We start from the raw sequence: 15,340 nt of genomic DNA, 5'->3' as shown, positions 1-15,340 counted from the left end.
CACTTCGTTCATCACATCAGACAAAGTTAGATCTCTGCTTAAGATTACAATGAATTTTACCCATTTTTGTCGGACATAACACTGGCTATATGGCTAGCAACATAGCCAAACTATTTGACGTTATCTTGGGGCAACAGACAACGATTAGAGAGGCTACCTGTACATTGGAAACACTGTCGCCCAAAACACATTCTAAAGATTCCCACTTCTTACTGGTACATATGTTCATATATAATAGTCTTTAGATGACTAAATATAGATGAATACTCATGAAATTTGATATATATATTCTAAAATAAGTATAATTTCACTTCACCTACCTGTCGACATGAAAATCCCAACGGCTGACAGTAAAAAAGCCCGGATGTCACGCAAAATGGGGCGTGACCGAATTTGGTTTTGGGCGTTCACAGACAAAGAGAGTGACCGAGATTGTTTTACGTTCCGTTAATACTGGAGTAGCATTTTAACAATGTGAAACGGCCATTCCCTCGCCACACAGCTGTTGCCCCTCCCCCCTCTGTGATCTTGTTTTCACATGCCACTAATTTCATTCCACTGGTGTCGCTGAGCCCAAAAGGACATCGTTTGATGTGGTAATTGGTATCTCGCCACCGCAGTGGAGGATGTACGAAATAGGGAATGAGATTTGTAGCACTCTAGGACTCAAAGGTAAGGGATGGAATTGATTGCTCCAACGACTCAGCCATCAGTTTGTTCTGTGCTGTTGACACTACCTGGTGTTTTCAATATAAATTGCCTTGTTTCTTAAGGCGGCGGAGAACTGCGAGGACAAAATTAATGAAATGCAAGGCTTCTGTTACTGCCTTTTGCCTGTGTACAGATGTATTTATTAGTGCTGTCAGGCGATTAAAAAAATTAATCTAATTAATTACAGGATTTGTAATTAATTAATCGAATTAATCACATTTTAATCGCATAACCATTTTATGCCTGAAATTCTATTTTCTATAATCATATTTCCAATTGCATGTGTCCAGATGGCAGAATTCAGTACTGTATATAGTACAAAACCTTCTGTTTAATCATCTTCCATCTATTAATTTGCTTAGATTTTTCAGGTCTGGTCAATTTGAGCATGGTGTTATTCACAGTCAAAGATAAAAAAAAATATGTATTGATATTCTCATTTGGTTCATTAAAATTGACTCAAAATAAAATTTTCATTCAATCAATCACCGCACAGATTGATTGATTGAATGAAAATGTTATTAACAGATTGCAGAATGGGTACAGTACAGTACGGCTCAATACACACAATTGTTAAGGGCATGCAGACCAGAGAAAGACTTTCGTCTTGTTTACATCAGGGTCCCCCATTTTCAATTCATAATGAATTGTAAGTAAGGGTGCAACTTGCACCGTGCAATCCATTCTTTGTGGATCTAGCCCACAGTATTTCTGACACTGGGAATACATTCCCTGAGATTCATAGATGTCCCTAGAATCAGATACCAAGAACATGCAAATGGACCATATTAAAAAAAAGTCTGTAAATGTGTATTATACATTATCATGGAATGAATAAGATACAAAAAAAAATTATAAAAAAAAAATAAAAAATGTGTAATTCAGTTTGAGTTAATTTTCATAACGCGATAATTTGCTGTGTAATTAATTAATCTAATTAACGCGATAAACTGACAGCCCTAGTATTTATACCACTATATCTCCAAATGTGTATGTCCAGCACTGCACAGCTATACCAGTACTGCCCTACAAAGGCAAACTATAGTAACCAAAGTTACTGCTTTTTGTCTTTGTAGGGCAGCACTGAGTTTTGGTGTGATTTTGAATAGCTGGAGACTTGTTGAGGCTTTAGCTCAAGGTCCCTGCTATACTTGTAGCTATGGGCAAAGACCTTACACAGTGATATGTATAGCCTTCGAAAGGCCTCCTCAAACATCCATGAATGCTAATGTCATCAAGTTAAGGCTAGCAGTGTATAGGCCTAGATGAGCTACCTGTAGTGTTTATTTCTCAGCCTCAGAGGTATTGTACCGTAGATTCAGATTGCTCTGATATACACCAAGGATCTAACAGGATTCATGGAGTTTATATTAATTGTATGTATGTTGTGATTTTACATTTCCACACTTCTTCCATAATCCCTTAACTCATTGGCCGCCAACAACGATTATATACGTGTTTGTCCGACAACCGTTTAACGCCAATTGCTTATAGGCTATATACGTTATTTGGTCCGTTTTCCTTTTATTCAATATTTCTATTCATTACAGGCCCACTGACTCGGGGTTAACATTGGGAATCGCATTGAGAATGCCTAGGTGCATTACCGGGCGCATCACGCTAGACGGCGGTATCGAGCACCCTTTCTAACATTGTATCCTGGGCTGTGGCATGGCCAAAGGTTTCGGGTTACATTTCTCCTTGTCGGGCAAGATGAACGGTTCTGCCGGTTACATTGAAGCCTGTCAAATATGCCCGATCCATATGTTATGGTGGATTATGCCATCGAGCAAATGGACATTGGATATACCAGATGGCGATCAAGAAATTGGAATATTGTTTTTGGAATACTCCCGGTCACAGGTAAGGACGATTTGACGTAAATCTTAGCTTGATCCTGCAAGGCGTTTGTACCGATCGGGCTGATAAGCATTTTTAATGTTGAATATGAATGCCGTTACCGACAATCAAATAATCAGAAACAGAAACCCCCCCCCCCCCTTTCATGCATTCACGATGGAACATAATACCTATGATGTAGATTTGATTCCGAATAGCGGGTTCAGGCAATAAACGGCAACGTATACAATGGAATCGACGTATACTGCCATAACTAAGCATTTCATGAATTACCCTGGACCGCTCTAAAACCATACTTATATTCACCATGGTATAACACGGGAGCGTATGGATGGAAAAAATTTCTCTTTTTTGCATCTTGACCGGAATAAACTCAATGTCAAATGACTATAGTATTGTATCCATGGCTATAATATAGAATATAGATTTAGCTCTACAAAAAAGGTGACTAACTCCCATCATTTACAGCGTGGCAATACTACCACAGGTTAAGGCTAATCCCCGGCGGTCAATGAGTTAAGCCCGAGCTCACATCATAAATAGATCAATACAGTCCATATGAATTAATGTTGTGTTTCTTTTTCAAATGTAGCCAAGAGTAAAGACCCTAACCCTATCAAAACAGCAGTCAAAGTGTATATTTTCAGTACTACGTTTGTTTACCAATGATTTTAAGTGTTATTAGTGTTACAAATATCAGTGCATTGCATTGGAAACCGGATGATTTAGACATGAGAAAATGATGTCGTCATGAAATTGTTGTAGTCCTAAGAAAGAGGAGACCCAGGGCTATCGATGGACGTCAACATTTCATAAAACTACACTACCCAGCTCACACCAGGGCCCCGTTCCTTGTACCTGGATAACTGAGTTAGCCGGATAACTTTAACTGGATAACTGAGTTAGCCGGACTTTCCGGTTCCCCGTACGTGGATTTTCCAAATCACCATGACAACAGATCCAAAAGTTTGAGCCTGGTCGAAAGCAGAGTTTAAGTTCAAGTTAGCCTGAACCATCGCCACGCCCCCGCAAAGAAGTGACAGCCCGTTTCCTGAAACTATTCCCACAGTCTACGATCTGCATTATACCATTCTGAATTACGTTTTTGTGCTCCATTCTTCCAGAGGGGGCTTTTGAAATGTAAAATAGACCCAAAATGCTGATACTAAATTCACTTTGTCCTAAATAATGCACGTTATATATACCGTGGCGCTCGCTCGTGCGATGTACACATTATGTGGTTATTTTAATTGTAACTGGGATTAAGATGTCTGATGAGATGCGCTGTTTGACGGATTTGAGAAATTGAATGAGCCGTTGACGTCACATTAATGAATGAGGATAAAGAGATAAACTTCATTCAAAACAAAGGATATTCTAAACACGGGTCTCTCGTTCATTAATGTATAAACAATGAATTTATCCCATCTGGCACAGTGGCCCAGCGGTAGTGCTCAAGCCTGCCAACCCAGCAACCCGGGTTCAAAACCCGGTGTTTCCAATATGATTTTTTTGAATATAATATTAATGATTATACGCCAAAGTAGCCTGGTTTTAAGTTAAAATATTATAAATCTACATGCATTGAGGATGTCATTCTTTATATAGCTCTCAACGTGCACCAAATTGAATTATTCCTATATTGCAAAAAGAAGGAAAAGACTAGGGTCTCGAACCCCGGTCGTCTGCGTGATAGTCAAAACAACAACCCGTTAGACCACATTGGAGATAAGTTAAAGATCGACTATACATCAATCAATGGGTAAGAGAGCCGTATCGTAATTCTGTATAAGTTTAACTAATTATTTTCGCTAGCAAGATCTCATTTGATTATTCAATCCAGCAGGCAAGTTTAAAGAAATATAATCTGATTGATTGAGGTAATGAGGGACTTCAAATTAGCCTATAGATAACGCATTTAACTTGTCGGCGAGGCGATTGAGCCGTATTGCAATCTGTCAATAAAGTTTTAAATCAATTAATCAATCAATGCCGTTAGAGAATCAGGATCTCTGCCATCGATACGTGCTGGCTTTTCGCCTGAAGCTGCCGCGCGCATTTGGCCTGAGTCGCAAGTCTGGCTTGAGTTAACGAGACTGAATCCACCTTCGAGGAACAGGAAAATCCCGGCTTCGAACATCGGGTTAACTGAAGCTGGATAATGACATCTTGATCGACTTAGTTGAACCAGGTACAAGAAACAGGGCCCAGCTACTGTCAAAGCTGGAGCCGGCTGGCGTGAAAAACATTTATTGCCGTGATTTATTATCCCATGGGTCGAACAAACCTGAATATTATTGCCATAAAATACAACATATATTGTTTATTTTCTGCGTCGCAATATGGTGAAAAATACCGGAGCTATGGACATTATACAAAATATACTGTACTTACAGTCGATTTAATTCACGGTATTTGCTGCCCTGTAATGGGTGCGTGGTGGTACTAAATCCAGATTTGCCATTGGAAAGAGGAGATTTGGCACCATCTATAGATATATGACTTGGCCATAATAAGGTAATTTAATTTATATGCCCGATATTATATATTATATATTCATATTTCAAATTGCATGTGTCCGGATGGCAAAATTCAGTAGTGTATCTACAAAACCCCCTGTAAATCATCTGCCCTTTATTAATTTGCTTAGATTTTTTTGTACACTTGATCTCAAGAAGGTGCTGAATGAGCTCAGTGCAGTTCATGTCTGGTCAATGTTAGCATGGTGTTATTCACCATCAAAGATGAAAAAATAAATACAACTAATAATAATTGATTTACAATTGACTCCTAGCCTAGTAACAGACACAATACTTCTGACACTGAGGTCCATAGATGTCCCTAGATACCAATAACATGCAATGGACCTTGTAGAAGTGTCTTCCATTTACTTGGGTATGTATGTACTTTTAGGTGAATTTTCAGAAAATATGGCTAGCAATACATTTGAATTTGTTTGGTATGATGACTGAATCTAAAGCGGATACAGATATACTTGTTTTGACATACAACCACTCCACCCCCCACCCCCTCTATAATGGCAGCCATCTTACCTGGTCCAGTTCTAAACCTGCATTAACTGGTCTATGAGAGAAAAGTATCATGTATGGTGGTTTTACTTCTCCACTCCTATTATTACATAAACCTTTCATTAACTGTTATAATGCATTGCATTATACTTGTAACCACATACAGTGCTTTATTTAGCTGTTTTGGTAGTCTGTCCAGTGTGATGTTACTGTAAACTAATTGCATTACTAACATTAACATGCTTAACAGGGGTTTAGGAAGCTAACTAGGACCCTGCAAGTATAACGTTGTAGGGTATAACATAGACAGTGATAATTCCATCCTCACCCCTGTCACATACAGTGAGCCTACACATGCATGTACGCACACGCACACACACCATTTCTACAAAGAAAATGCAAAAAAATTACAGATGTATTCATTATTCTATCTTAAGTAAACAAATGTAACACTCTCATCTAGGGATTTACACAGCAAGTGAAATGAAGAACTACAAGCCCCTGGAAGCGCATAGTACGTTCTTCACAAGTGCTGACATTACAGTTCTCAAGACCCAGGTCAAGCCATAGTGGAGGGTCACCGATAAATCCCATCCCACTCGGGTCGCTGCTAAGAGGACTGGAGAGGTTAAAGCGGCTCACTGTGATTGCAGGGCAGGGTGCGCTGACCGCATGACATTGGCGGTATAAATCACAATGCCGCATATTCAATTATTTCAGAAGAGAGGAAATACTCTTCCCATTTGGTGAAATAGGAAGTAATTGTATTCTATTTTATTCTAGACCGGGAGAACCAATGTCGGTACACTCCTGTTGAAGTCGGAGGCATCTGCACACCTTGGTGGTTACACAGGTGTGACACCAGCCAACGCCGCCTGGAACAAAGTCAAAGCAGAAAGAAAGAGGGGAGTCGACAACGGCTCCTTGATACGTTGTCTGCCACTGGAGACATTACCTGTTGCTCACTTTTAAAGGGACATGCTCTTTTCAGGCCAAAGCCATGGTTTGAAAATATCTTAGGGTTTCCTGATGGCAATAGAAGAAAACAAAATACCGGGCCAGAATGTTCACCTTGGGAGGGTGACGGGTACATCCGCACACAGGGCGCTACACGCGTCTCTTGAGAATCCATCAAAGGCACTGCCGAGACGGATTGTGCAGAAAAGGCTCTCTGCAAAACCGACTGACAACTCCAGGCATTCTTTGACGGTATAGAGAGATCATGAAAAGGAGGCCATGGAAACATACAAGCATGCCCTAGGCCTCACGACCACATGTACAGCACAAACTTCAATCACCATATCAAATTAGTTATATAAAGAGCCTCAGGGTTCTACGCGGGTGTAAGCTGGGATGCGTACATACCATCATCAAAGGTGTGTTTGAGACAAAGCCTCTGTTGAAGTGGACCAGTGATGTGTCACCGGATCACTGGCCTGCAGGCATCTGAGGACCGACCACAGCTACTACACCCAGGTAAATACAATAAATAACACTTCACAAGGAATTACATTTCATTTTCTGTCTTACTGGTAGCGTTGGTGATTGTGGGGTGGTTGTGGTAGGAGGCTGTGCTGTACTTCCTTATTGTACAGGTGCAGCTGCAGATGTATAGGTAAAACAGACTACACAGACTTCATCACCTGAGGCAAACGGTCACCTTTCATGTCCAACGAGATGAAGCTTTTCCATCTGTAAGGCAGCCGTTTCTGGTCCCGGGCACATCTTGTTTTAATTCATTGTACAATCTCTATTATGATTGCACTTATTATATTGTGTATTGTACATGTATTGTATTTATCATGTATTTATTATTATGTATGTATGCTCAACATCTACCCTCAGCTGGCAGGACCCTCAGTCCCAGAAACAGAGCTAGAAGAGACTGCAAATACATTGACTGTAATGTAATATATGCCATATACGTATAGTGAAACTCAACACACAAACACAAGTAATCATCACAATGAACACAAATCATAAATTTGTAATTGTAGGAGATTGAGGTGGAGTCCACACAGACAATGCTGTCCCAGACACAGAACAGGGGGTTCAGGTAAAATACACAACACTTAATACCCTGCATTGCACTCAATGTATGTGACAATCCAGTTCCCGAAAAAAGAGCTGGAACTTCAGGTGGAAAACACTGCATTGCGGTCATAAAGAAGGGCATTTATCTGTTTCTATGTAGCATGTGCGGGTAGACATGAGGTTCATAACAACAGAATTCATCACTAATTATTAATCTACATTCACAGGAGACTGAGGTGGAGTCCACAGATTTCAGAAGATGAGGGAGCAAATAGTTGTCACAAGACTGACTTATGATGTGATTTACTCTGGCCGCTCCTATTCATGAGTAATGTGTGTGGTGGTTCTTAGGTCATAATTACTGTAAATTGTAGGCAGTTGTTCATTTGAGCTGCCATGACCAGAACTCTGTTACAGTGACTCAAACTTTGTCCTTCGGATGAGATTTAAAGTGAGGTCCCGATTTAATTTGGTCGTTAAAAGAACCCAGGGCGCCTAGCGCAAAGAGTATGGGGTTCCCCGACATTCCTGGTCAACTTTCCAATCAGGTCTCTGACATCAAGGCCACCTAATCATCCCTCCTCCTTAATTGGCTGGTATCAATCCTTGTCTCCCAAGGTTGGATGTTACACAGTGGTGGTGAATGAGGCAAGAAGTGCTTTGAGTGTCAAGTGCAATATAAATTACCATTCACTCATTCATTCAAACAGAAACAAGAGTGAACTGATTTTAGTAACCAGTAAAAATCGTTTTGTCTTTGTTATTGCTGTGTATTTTATTGTAATGACTACAAAGCACTTTAGGCTCAACAACTAAATGTGCTATGTGAATAAACGTGACTTGATTTGACTTAACCTACACATCCCCCTGTCTGTTATACAAATGGTGACAGTCATACTTTGTGCTGTGTTGTTGAATATTAACATAATGTTGAACCATGCTGGTCTACCAGCTAAACCAGCATCACACCAGCACTAACTGAAATGATGTTTGTCTATGCAGTTATATTTCGTATAGCTTTGCGCTCTGCTCTATTGGAACTGTCCCTTTAATCATATGCTATCATGAAAACTTTCAACAACATGCACGCTCCTCACCTGCCTGGCCACGCCCTCATCCGCTCACACATGGCCATACTACCAGCTCCTTCCCTACTTTCACCACTGTGAAGTCCATGTATAGCACCTCTTCAAGTTCAGTGCTTTGAAGTAGTTAGTTTAGTTATAGGAGCTGTGTTGGCATTGTCTTTTGTTTTTCCCTCTCTCACTAATTTACGGGAGAAAGAAAGGATAATGTCGTCACCACCGGAGAGTCTAGAGGATTATTCTGACCTCCACCGGCGCTTCACATTCGGGCTTCCTCGGGGCGTAGTAGGGCTTTCCTGCTCCACGTTTGTGGCAGGCAGGCGAGCCTCAGCGGCGCCCGGAGGAGAGTGCGCATCGCTGGGCAGTTCCCCCGCCAGTGGGTGGTGTCTTGCGGCGCGGGATCTCCGCCTCTGCTCGATCACGTTGATTGGCGGTGAGCGGCGGGGGCGGACGGTCTAAACAGATGCGTCAGTTGTGTGGGGTCGGCTGCTCAGGCATACGGCCCCGCAGAACAGCCGGCTCCAGGTGAGGATTCCTCCGTTACCTCTCCATCACGTCCGAGATACAGTAACTCGCTGTTAGCCTGTAGCTAACCATTAGCCGGTAGTTAAACCGTTGGCCTATGGCCGGCCGTTAGCCTGTAGACTGGCCGTTAGCTTGTAGCTAGATGGAGGGGACGGGGAGTTCTTGTTTGACGCCCCACAAGGACAGAGGCTTTGTCTTCCTGTGATCCCCGATTCCGATTCTGGGTTCAAGTCCCCACCTCTGAGGAGGGATGCCCACTGCCATCCGCACTGGACGTTGGCCCCCGCCTTTCAAAAATAAAGTGGACTGGCTTCCCGGTGCGAGGGATGCGAGCTTGCATGTTTTTTATCCCCGAGCTTAAGGCGGCAGCGGCCTGCATTAATGGGGCTTTGCTGCCGACACCACTGTTTCTCTGACAACGCCGTCCTGCGAGGGAGGCGGGCGTTGTCTGCCTTTTTTCTTTGGGCTAAAGAAGAGGCAGTCGGCTATTTGGAGTGACCAGGCCTGCATGGCTATTCCCCACCTTTACGCAGCTTCAGTTGCTGGCCGTTAGCCCGTAGCTAACGGTGGGCCGGTAAGAGCTAGCCGTTAGCCGGTAGCTGGCTGTTGGTTGGTAGCTAACGGTGGGGCTGTAAGGGCTAGCCGTTAGCTTGATTGCTAACCGTCAGCCTGGAGTTAGCCGTTAGCTTGTTGCTAACCGTTAGCGATAGCCGTGGGGAGGTAGCGGGCCCTGGACGCTCTGAATTGGCATCATCTCTGGCAGAGGATGTCGTCAGCATGCACCATGGCCGGCCGCAGGATGTGGGCAAAACGCCGGAGCAGGACTCCAGCCGTCGCCACTGCTGGCCCCGCCAGCAAGAGGCCTCGTCAACGAGGTCCAGCCATTGTTGTGGCCATTCGTCCTGCGCCCAGGGGTCAGGTAGGACACGTTACCGCTTATGCCCCACTCTCCCTCCCCCCCCCAAAATGTTTTTGGTTGATAACACAAAGGGTCCATCCTAGGGGGGAATGTTTTTGTTTAACAAAACGTGTGTTTACTTCACTGTATTTTAGGGGATACAACGTGTTCTATATAAACCCACAGCTACAAATGCTGGGGGCGCCTTTTTGCTTGGGAGTTTGTGCAGATTTATCTGAAATATGCTTGGTTGCTGTTGTGTTCTAGCACTTAGCCAGGGGCTTATGTCCTTTCTCTCTACCTAAGCCAGTGTTTTTTTTCTTACGTGGTAAGATTGAACTTGACGGCTTCATTGTATGATGAGGGTTGTGTGTGTTTCTTGAAATACGTTTTAGGTTAAAACGTAGCATTTGAGTGTGCTATTGTTAGCTTACAGAGTTGTACATATGTAGCGTGTAAACCAAGGAGTTTTTTGAGTCCCTCTCTTCAGTCTGTTACTTTTTCTTTGCCTAAGGGTAGAGGTAAAAAATAACAGGTGGCAAGTTTTTTCGCACATAAGCCAGAGCCGTGGGTAAGACCAGTTTTTTATCGGCTGAGGTTGGCGTGCATGATGTAAAGCTTTTACTCTACAGGTAAGTATGTGCTTTCCTGTAGCGTGCTATGCAACTGGTGTCACAGCTCTGCTTTTTTATGGCGTCGTATCAGGGGTGAGGTGTTGATGGGGGTGGACAGAATAAACCTCCCCCCGGATAAAGTTATATCCTTTACGAAACTGATTGGCGGAGAGGTTGTTCCTTTCTACCTATCAGTCTCCCTGACGTTGGTGTTCTCTCTCTCGTCACAGGGAGGGGGGGGGGGGGGTTCCCTGTCTCCCACACCAAATTAGGATAGGTGGGACACAGGATTCCCCCGGCCATTTGAAGACGTCACATGCACGTTTTCTTATTGGCCAAGAGACATGTCCGTGAGTTACAGGGCCTGTGCTACAGACCGCTGTCATTGTGTAGCAGGGTGGATTATCCCTGCTTTATGGGAGTGGATGTACACGGCCACCTGGTAGTGAGAACGCAGCAGAGCTGGGTCCAGCTGAGTCCCCGACTGTAGGCCAGGAATGTTGAAGTGGAGGTCGAGCAGCAGGAGTGGATGGGGCCTAGGATTCACTGACCTAGGGATGGTACGCTGGTCCTTCTTGCCCTCCAGGGCGATCAGCAGTAGCTCCCCACACACCCACACTTCCCCCAATACTTCCTGGGCCCTCCCACACCCGATGGCAGTAAAGATGGATGATATATTCGCTCCCCAAAGCAGTACCCTTCCTTAATGATGAGTGGAGACCTTTCACAATGAACTATAGGCAGGAGGTGGGGAAAGGGTTAAACTGTAATGAGCATTACCCGGAAAGGAAAGGGTTAGACAGAATGCACATTAACCGACACTCACACAGTGCTCCCATTCAGTTCTCTTTACTGAAGTCTGATACAAGTTACAATTTATTACACCTCTATGAAAGTTATTTCCACACTGGGCACCTAGTGCTCTCGCTCTATACTACAGACTCAAGTTATTCCCACACTGGGCTAGACACAGTAATAAAACCTTCCCTTTAAGGGTCTATATACTGTTCCGCTTCTCCCTAGGTGGGGAGAGAGAGGAGGAGAAGGGAGAAGGATAAAGGGCTACTGAATGGGAATTTTATAAAAGAACGCACATTATTATCACACTCAAACCAAATGACAGTGGGCCCACGTTTCAAAATAAAATTCCTATCTATAGCCGGCTTTTCCCCAAAATAATAAATGGTTGGGGCGCCCCTAGACACTGTATTCAGCGTCAGTTCAAAGCACTGTTTTCTCTTCGCCCTTAGAGAGCCTGCGCCGCCCAGTGGCGAATGTCTACCGATAAAACTTCAGCACTCAGAGCGCTTGCTGTACTTATCCAAATGGCGGGCCCGCTCTCACCACCAACTGTCCGTGTGGTGAGATGGCCGTCCGGAGGTCCCGTGATAGCAGGCAGCCGGGCTGGGTAGACGTTGGACAGGTGACCGCTGGGGCAACGGCTTGGAGGGGCTGGAGGAGCGTGCAGTGTAGTGACGTCCGCTGCTGGGCTGAAGGGGGGCGACACGTGGGCTAAACTGTGGTGCTAGCCTAAACAAAGCTAAGCTGTGGGTCGTGGTGAACCCCCTGTCATGACGCCTATACTTCAGCTAAAACGCAATGTGGCCAATATCTACCACGCTCTTCGGCAGTCGCTCGACTGCTTCTACGTTCACAATGTCTCTTCCGCATTAACTAAAAGCTAAGCTATCGCATACTCATTACTAACCCGCTTCGTAACTGGGTTTCTATCTCGCATGCTTGATCTCCGGAGCTCCAGCTCCGTGCGTCCTCTCCCCTCTGTGGAAAACGCTGAAGAGGAAGTGCCTCCCGTCGGCGCAGCGCCCTGAGCCCATCCTTCCTCACCTGTATCTCCCTGCCCAACGTCGTCACCAGCTCCCCCTGGCGGCACCTGTATCCTGTCCCACTATGAAGTGTCAATGTTAGGATAGGGACCCATCAAGAGAGGTAGCAAGTTAAGTGTCAATGTTAGGGTAGGGGGGATCAAGAGCGGTCAGTCGGTTACACAACGCCCTCGCGAACACAGGGAATGCAAGGAATTAGCATTAGACACATTGAATTATTGTCAGACATATTCAGGTGTCTACAATTGTAAAGGATAGGTGATGCAATGCAGTCGAGACTATTGGTTCTTCTGCTCTGCTCCCTACCAGTAGTATATATTGGGCCGTTTTGAGTTTTCAGAGCCTCCTCAGAGTGTTTCAGAGCCTCCTCATAGAGTTTCAGAGTCTCCTCCTCAGGAAGTTTCAGAGCCTTCTCAGAGAGTTTCAGAGCCTCCTCTTCAGGGAGTTTCAGAGCCTCCTCCTCAGAGAGTTTCAGAGCCTCCTTCTCAGTGAGAGAGCCTCCTCAGAGGAGCCTTCTCCTCAGAGAGTCTACTTAGTCCAATTGTTACATGAACCTTTTTCAATAGTTTTACTCACGTTGAGGTCTCTCTGGGACAACCGCTGTCTTCCCCTCTTACATAAAGAGCAGAATTGACGTGGTTGTTATTCCCAGGCTCGTCATATAAGAGCCTGTGTCTGTGTCTCTATTACCGGCTTCCTGCTGCTCATCCCAGACAGCGAGGGGAAACATTGTGGGGCTCGTTCTTGTTAGAAATTCGCCATCACTGTTCTCGGGTTCCTTTACGAGCATACACGCTGTTTCATAAATCAGCGTTTGGTCTTACGAGACTGATCAGCGCTGGCCCAGGGTGTTTTTAAATGATTGAATCCGCTTTTTGGGACCGGCGCACCTTGGTTGCCCAACATCATAAAAACGAGCGCCAGTGCACTAGGTTAGACTCGAGGACTCGCGTACAACTCCGGGGGGAGATGACGGAGTAGATCAAACATTGGCAGGGGGGTTTCACGCCTGTTCGGTGGGCAACCAGGAGCGGTGCATTCGCGTACTGACCGTCTTGGTGGCGCCCTCTCTGATGTTTTGGATCAACACGCGTACCTACCCCCCTTTTAGGACTGGGGGGCGGCGCCGTGACAAGGGCACAGGACTTGTCCTGGTCGCGCCGGACTGGATCAGTTTAACCCGTTGTCCGCCGGGGTACCCCAAAGGACCCTGAGCTTTTCCAGAGGGAAAATGCCTGGGCGGGCCGGACGTCACAGGGGTTGATGTCATGAATGTGTGTGTCATATAGATGCCACTACGAGTTGCCCTTCACAGTGGTGTGCATTTGTCCATACTATGTTGTACCTTTTTGCACAATGTTGGGTGGGTTGGTTCTTCTCCATTCATTTCACCCCTCCCTCCCTGCTAAACCGGGGATGGGAGGGGGCTGTTGGGGAAGTTGGTTCTGTCAACTCCTCTATGCATCCCTGTGTAGGTCCCGGTCCTCCAGGCCCAGGTTGGGCCTTGCCCTCATTTATCTGTTGGCCTGAAATGCCTTGAACTGCGTTGTATAGCCTGTGTATACGTGCAGTTATGTTTCTGGGGTTTCTTAATGGGTTAAGGAAGCAACCATTTTCTGTTAATAAACGTAGGGGGGTGGTTGTCTCCCCGGTGTGTTGGTAGCAGAGTCGACTCTCTGGTTGAGCCCGGGTCTGACCCCCCGGCTGACCGAGAGTATGCCCCCGCATGTTTCGTGACGTCTGCCAATTGTGTCAAACTCTTTCTCTGAACCTCGACCCTGCAGGATTAATAAATTGGCAGGGTCAGGGTTCGTGGTGGAATCTGTTCGCTGGCAGAGTTGGCTAACTCCGACTCTGCGAGGTTCGTGGCCCCATGAGATTGTGACATGGTGCACGGCATACCGAACACCCTTTCCTCCAGGATACTGCTCTTACAGTAAGCCCCTTAGGCGCCTGTCTAGTCCACAGTGCTCCGGGTGCAGGTCGAGTTCTGCTCTTAAGACCTGTTGACCTGGATTGAGGGATCAACCTCCTTGGAGGGTTGTCTCCCGGTGCGCCAGCTGGCCCGACGACATTGTGGGGGGTAAGCCTCCTTGGAGCGCTTCGGAGCGGCGTGCAAGGGGGAGAAGGGCCTTCACCTATTTTAGGCCCTGTCCGATACGCTGGCGATGTGGGGGGTGGTGTCACCAGTGACCGTCTGGTGGGGTCTCGATGCTGCGGCCTCGTTGACCTCGCCAGGCCCCTTTTTCAGCGGGTCCTGGCCCCCGGGATGTGGCCTGGGGCTGGGGCCTCCTCCGCGCCCCGCTGCTATGGCCTTGCCACGGGGTTGGGGCCTTTTTGACCCCGACCCCGCGATGTTGGGGGCTGTGACTGGGTTTTTTGCTTCACGTCCGTTCCCTGGTGGCATGCGGGATGCGCGTCCGAGTAGTCGCGGGCCCTTCTAAACAAAGGTAAGTCCCACGGTCTGCTCACCCTGTGCGTTGAGTTACATCTGTCGGGCTTTCCGCTCTGCTCCACTCTTGTGTTCCAATAGAGCAGAGCGCAAAGCTATATGAAATATAACGAAGGTTATCCTATAACCCTAGTTATATGAGTATAGCGAGCGCTCTGCTCTGACTCACTGAGGACCCTGTGTGTCTTCCGTTTCGGCAGTGAAAGACTGGGGAAGGAGCTGGTAGTATGGCCATGGCCCCGCTTATGTGTGAGCGGATGTGTGCGTGGCCAGGCAGGTGAGGAGCGT

This window comes from Notolepis coatsorum, assembly GCF_963971535.1.
Source record: "Notolepis coatsorum genome assembly, chromosome: 4".
NCBI classification, from domain to species: domain Eukaryota; kingdom Metazoa; phylum Chordata; class Actinopteri; order Aulopiformes; family Paralepididae; genus Notolepis; species Notolepis coatsorum.
The sequence above is the reverse complement of the archived record's forward strand: the minus strand, read 5'-3'. Positions refer to the sequence as shown.